Here is a 6,486-nt window from a genome sequence, read left to right as displayed (position 1 = left end):
CATATTCTGCAGATTTATTTTAATTTAACCACCTAGGTTTATTTTATATATTAGACAAAGAAGCAATTCAATCCTTTTTTTTCAATAAGAAAAGAAACATTTGATATATTGATCACTTTTTAATTTAAGTAATTTAATTTAAATAATAATTTAATAATAATTTAATAATTTAATTTAAATATTTATATTATAACATAAATATTTAAAACGTTTATTGTTTATATTTTAATTTCTATTCTCCACTTGTTGATCCATCATCCTAACTTTGGGAATTTAGAAGCTTTTAAACTGGAAACGTTTGGATTCAGGATTATTTCCGTCAGAATCTGTTGAGTGTTTGAATTTTCTCTACATCTGATGCAGTTTTTAAAGAAAGGAAGAGTGAAAGAAGCCTCCAAACGCTGAATGTTTGGAGGCTTTCTGTGGCCTGAATTTGCTAAATCTCCAGCAGACCTTCAGTGTTGGTCTCGGTTTCTGTGGACTGATGGGAACAAAGGTGTTATCAGGCCATAAAAGGATCAAGTTGAGCTTTTATTACAGCTGATAAAAGCTGCAGATTCAGGGACTCTAAACTGAAGGTAATTTAGCTGCAGATGTTTGAATAAAAGATGAAACTTTGCTACAAATAATAAAAACACCTCAGACTGGAGCTGCAGCTTGTTTCCTTCACACAAACAGAGACGCGTTTCCTCGCCTCAAGCCGTTCATGGTCGCTCTGTATTTGGTTGCCATGGTGAGCCAAGCGCCTCGGCCGTGTTTTTATCTGCTGTCCTCAGAAAGTTTGATCCATCCGTCCTCAGTGTGGACACGTTGGACAAGCTGCGGCTTGTAGACCTGAAGCTGGTGTTGTAATTATTAGAGTCGGAGCGAGTTGGTCCTGAGAAACACAGCAGAGCAGGAAGTCACTCCGATGTGCCTGCAGAGATACAAGCACGATAATTACAAACTACTGACAGGACCGAGCGCACAGCCCTGAGGAACGCCACAGCAGGACATCTAGGAAGTCATTACTATTATATAAAAAAATATTTTAATTCAGAAATTATTCATAATAAAATGGAATTGTGTTGAAATTTATTTAGCAACTTGATGAAGTGAATTGTTATAATTCTCAGAAAAAGGATCTTTTTTCCTCTTATGTTCATTAAGACAATATTTTTGTTTCTTTTAAAGCTTCTACATTTATATATGCTATACTTTTCTCTTCGTTTTGTTTTCACCGTTCTAGATTTATCATTCATGTACTGAATGAATGTGGCGACTTTTCAATGCTCAATTATAGAAAAACGTGAAATAAAAAAGCTGCTTGCTTTGAGCAGGAAGTGACACGGGGCAGGCAGACAGGAAGTGTGCCAGGCAGAACGGCGCAGCGGGACAGGAAGCGGGAAAGTCGGAGTGAGGAGGGAAACGCCGACTCAGCGCTTCGGATAGCATTTAGCTTCCCTTCAACATTTAATGGATGTTATGAATGATGGCTGCCGAGCAGATCGGTTCGAAAATAAAGGTGAAGGAAGTGAAACGTGATTATCATGAAAGCTTCCATTTCTCCTCAGGAGGCTTTTATTTTGAAATCTTCAGCAGATTGTTGCGTATCGATTCTGTCTGGTTGAGGCTTGAAAAGGGAGGACAGAAATAACTGCAGCTAAAACACCCAGACTGTCTATAAGTAAAACCAGTGGAATGGTTTAAATTAATAAGACATTTTCTGAATTTAATCTTTTAGATTAAAAATTTTAAAGAATATTTATGGGGGTAAAAATACGCAAAAATATCAGTTCTGTCAGACATAAACAGATATTTACTGATTTTAGCAATCAAAAAGTAAAAATACAGACAATAATTAGATGATTTTCAGCCTGTTTCTGAATTGGCCTGCAGCCAGTAGAGAACTGACTGCTGCTGGTTTCCAGTCGTACCTGAAAGAGGTTTCAGTTCTGGCTGAATGCAACGCGGATCTGGATTCTTCTTGGTACCGCTGATGTTCATGTCATCGTCTGAGGAGACACAATTAAGCAATAATAACAAATATTACATCAGCCCAATTAAAATATATATATTTAATTCAGAAATGCTCCATAATGGTCACATAGAGTGCTGTATACATATTCATGGAAAGTTTGGTGGAAGGAAGATATGTACCTGTAGGAACCTTGCCATCCACACTTTTGAACACTGGGATTATTTACAATCAAAAATCCCAGATTTTGTGGCGCTACTTTAGGAATATTAGTAATATTTTTCCCCCATTAATCCAAAAATCTACATGTTGAAGAAAAACATGAGCAGACACATTAAATCTTTAAAGAACATAAATAGCTCCATTTTGGTACTCGCCACATTGATAACGGACGAAAACTTGACAGGATGGCTGAGGCAGCAGTGTGGTAGAAATAAGAAACACTGCCACCTGCAGGTGGGAGTCAGCATCACTCAAACCAAATGTTTTTTATTTTTGCGAAACATTTGCGAGGAGAGGAAGAATCCAGAGGAGAGCAGGAAGAAACATTCCATCCATCCATCCATCCATCCATCCTGATGTGTTGAGTAAAATAAATGACTTGCTGACAGATAAATTATGAGACAAAATAAATGTAATATTTCATGTTTTATGTTTTTAACAAAGTAAAAAATCCAGTAAAACCAGTAAACTAGTTTAGATCTGAAGAGTCCTGGATGGTTTTTATAACTAATTACCTGTGTGTTCATAACGTCGCTCCGGCTCTAATTTGATCTGTTTTCACTTGCCTCCGTCATCCTGACCTCCAGCTGTAGATTAAAACACACCGACGGATTCTCTCCTCTTCCAATCTGCTGAGGGAAATCTGATGAGAACTTATTGATCTGCTGATTGCTGGTCGGCTCCTTCGGCTCCGTCCTGCTTCCAGTCGAACCCGGATCCATTTCGCCTCAGGAGGCCCGCTGCTCGCTCCGCTCTCATCCAGGCTGGTCCTCTGGAGATGCAGATCAATTGATTCTGTCTTGTTGAGGCTTGAAAGAGGCGGATAAAAATAGGTGTAGCTCGATGGTTCCCTCACATCCATCTTTTTTCCTACTTCGTGTTGACAGAAGGGCTCTGTTTAATTTTCTTGAGACAGTTTGCACTAAATAAATCAATAAATCCTGATGTAACGAGGAGGATGATGACCTTTTCATGGTTGGTTGAAAACTTTGAGATATTCACGTTGAGTTGGAGATTTTTTTTAGTATCGGTGGGAATATTTTACCATCTCACGATTTTATCCAAGATCAGTTTTTAATCCAATTGAGTATTAAAATTGATTTCTGCATTAATCTTTTTAACAGCTTAGCCGGTTAAATCTCTTTCATTTTGCAGTTTTGCGTTTCTGTACCGTCTCCATGACGACTACACGATGTAGTTCCAAAATAGATGCCGACAGACTGCCGATTGGTTTTATTTATTTTTTAAAATCAACTTTGGGACATTTATATATATATCGATTCTGAATCGTATTAAATGAGAGTCCTGATTCTTACGCGAGTCGACTTCAGCCACTAGAGGGCAGTAGAAGGCAGTTTAGCCTTTTCACAATCACAAATTTGGCTGGACGATAAATTGTCCCAGAAATTATTGCGATAAACGATAATATTGTCATTATGAGACCATTTTAAACTAATTTAACGCTACATTATTAAAAATTTTTATTTTCTACAGAACATTTCACACTGGAACTGGAAAACGATTGAAAAATCCAAAATAAACAAACGTGAATTATAAAATATAAAATTGCATTTAAAGAATAATAATCATGGCAGGTAGCTTCTTCATGCTGGTGGTTAAATGTTTGCAGCGTTTATCAAAATGACGGCTTTTCATCTATTAAAGGGAAGGATAACATTATTAAATTATTTTAATGTATCGTCTGTGATTAATTGATTTATTGCTTAGTCTTGTTAAAATCTTCGTTCCTATTGGACCACCAGTAGAAAAATGGATTTATACCAGAAGGTTGTTGATAACTTCACCAAGAGTTTGCTCAGATGTTTGGGGAATTTATCGTGAATGTTTCTGAAAATATGCGATTAATTCAAACTTGTCCTCCAGATTCCTGTTTTTTCTTTTGGAAGTAAAACGAAACATTTTCTGGTCAGTTATGTGATGCTTTCCCAAATGACTCTAAAAGCTTCTCGCTTTCTTGTTTGTAAAAATCTTCACCTCGCTGAGTGGGGTCACAGCCTGGCAACGCCGGGTCGTAACCATAGCAACAGCAGCTGCAGAGAGTCCAGCCATGCAGTAATTGGGCTTTCTGTTGCACAGCCGGAGGAGACAAATATACTGACACTCTATCACAGAGCGCTTCGCGCGCGCGTGTGTGTGGTCGCACTGAAAATGAGCCTGTTTTTCATGTTTGGATCATTTGAATGTTTTATGGTGGCTGTTGGAACCAGAAACGCTTTCTGCTGGTTCTCCATCCACACATGAAGCTCTACTTTCTCCTTTTTTAAAAATATAAATACATTTTAGTGCAGTTTGAATATCAGCAAAAATAAGGAACATTTTCAATTCAAAAAACATTTTTGCTGTGAAAATTATTGAATTAATTAGACATATGAAGTTCACACCAAATACATTTATAGTTTTTAATCTGTTCTTTAACCACAATACAAAATCTTTCTTATTTCTAATGTGCTTCTTTCGGACACCAGTCAGATAAAGAAATGTGATTTGAACCACTAATCTGATCAGTTAATTCCCATTAATCATAATTTCCCCTTTTTGGTATTTATCGATATTTTTTATTGATCAAACAGTGGAGAAAATAGAAAAACCGACATTCCAGACAGTTTGGGGGATTTTAAACAAAATTCATTGGAATTTATCATGAAAACAATAAATCCAAATCTTATCACAATAAATGATAAATGATACAAAAAAATCTTATTTGAATATGATCTTCTAATTCATCTGTAGCAAGACTCGTTTCTGCAAGAAGAACCAGATATATTCAGGATTATTGATTTTTACTGAAACTTTTCATTGAAAACAGCAAAAGTAACAATCCCGACATTACTGACAGTTTTAAACATTATTTGGAATAAATGATAAACGATACAATAAATAGCAATGAGAAAAAATAATTTCTACATATTAAATATGATCTAATTGATCTCAGACTAATTTTTCCAATAATATTTAAGAATAATGGGATAAGAATTATATATTATCATAATCCTGACATTACAGACAGATTTGGGGAATTTTAAACATCATTAATTTATCTTCACGATAAATCATTCTTATCTCGATAAATGATAAACATCATTTCATGTTAAATATGATTTCAGCTGAATGAAAACCAAATATGATCCTTTAATTCATCTGCATTGACTCATTTCTGCAATAATGATGAAATGAAAGCTCTGATTTCTGCAGAAACTCTGATGATCAGATGGAGAACTGGCAGCTTTTCTGAGGCTCATTCCAGCAAAACCAGCAAATTTAACGGCTTTAATTTCATGGCTGTTGGATGAAAATGATCAGAGCAGCAGAAGAAGGAGGCAGGATGGAGCGAGAAGGCGTTACCTGGGTGGTACAAATCATCTGTGCTCGCTCAGCCGTCTGCATTCTGCTCATGTTTCCGCTCCACAGCAGAACGCGATGAGAGGAGAGGAGGGAAGAGCTGGAGGCTCGTTAATTAGGATCTGCAGGATGTGAAGAGCGGATCAAGGAGCCAGCTGCAGTGGGAAGTTCCACCACTCAGGACCTTTTGATCTGCAGCATCCAGCCGGGGACGGAAACAAGCCGGCGGAGGACGGCTCCGCTCCGGATCGCACACGGCATGACGAGGGCGCTGCGCCGTGGCGGCCGGCAGCGGAGAGGGCATCGCCGCGCTGCTGCTTCCTGTCGCCCCGAGGCGCCGCTCAACGCAGGTGAAGCAGCATGACAGCCGGTTAGTGGAGGAAATACTGAAGACGCCCAACAAGCAGGAAGCAGGAGCAGAATCTTGATTTCACTGGAAACCAGCGTCCTGGAGGAGTCATGCTGCGGGCCAGCTGATGAGCGATGAGGCTGAGGGGAGCCTCATGGCTCCTCCCACTGGATAAGCATGCAGGTTCTGCAGATTGTCAAGGAGCTGGTGTCTCCATCCAGGCACCGGGCAGCCGCGCGATTTGGAGGTGTGTGCGCTGGTTTTAATCACCAAACGGCTACAGTTTCCATTCGAGGTGCACAAATAAAAAGATTTGTGAATCGATTCAGCAGATTTTAAATGCAGTAAAGTTGTACGTCTATTTGCGGTTATCCTGCATCGCATTGCGCCTCGGCTCGGCCACCGTTTGCATATTTTATTTACCTTTTTCAATCAAACTAAATTAATTTCTTTTTGGGATCAAAATTATTTACATTTCCTAATTTTTTTTTTAGATTTCTTATTTTTTTGTAACTTTCTTTTTTATATTTAAGTATTTAATTTGTGGTCGATTAAAACGGCGAAATTCTAAATAATTTCCACAATTTCACAAAATTGT

At 38.0% G+C, this 6,486-nt stretch overlaps 1 long non-coding RNA gene across 2 annotated transcripts; it reads right to left on the bottom strand.

Moving 5' to 3' along the window:
- Positions 1 to 230: 230 nt before the first annotated feature.
- Positions 231 to 6,249, bottom strand: LOC103153563 (uncharacterized). Of its 2 annotated transcripts, none has more exons than XR_477805.2 (3): positions 5,543 to 6,249; positions 1,917 to 1,994; positions 231 to 877 (listed from the first exon to the last, which is right to left on the bottom strand). It is a non-coding gene; the product is annotated as an uncharacterized LOC103153563 (long non-coding RNA). The 2 variants fall into 2 exon arrangements; XR_001658990.1 differs by lacking the exon at positions 5,543 to 6,249 and adding an exon at positions 2,695 to 3,269.
- Positions 6,250 to 6,486: the final 237 nt, after the last annotated feature.

This window comes from Poecilia formosa, unplaced genomic scaffold, assembly GCF_000485575.1.
Source record: "Poecilia formosa unplaced genomic scaffold, Poecilia_formosa-5.1.2 Scaffold355, whole genome shotgun sequence".
In the NCBI taxonomy this organism is placed as follows: Eukaryota; Metazoa; Chordata; class Actinopteri; order Cyprinodontiformes; family Poeciliidae; genus Poecilia; species Poecilia formosa.
The sequence above is the reverse complement of the archived record's forward strand: the minus strand, read 5'-3'. Positions and strand labels throughout refer to the sequence as shown.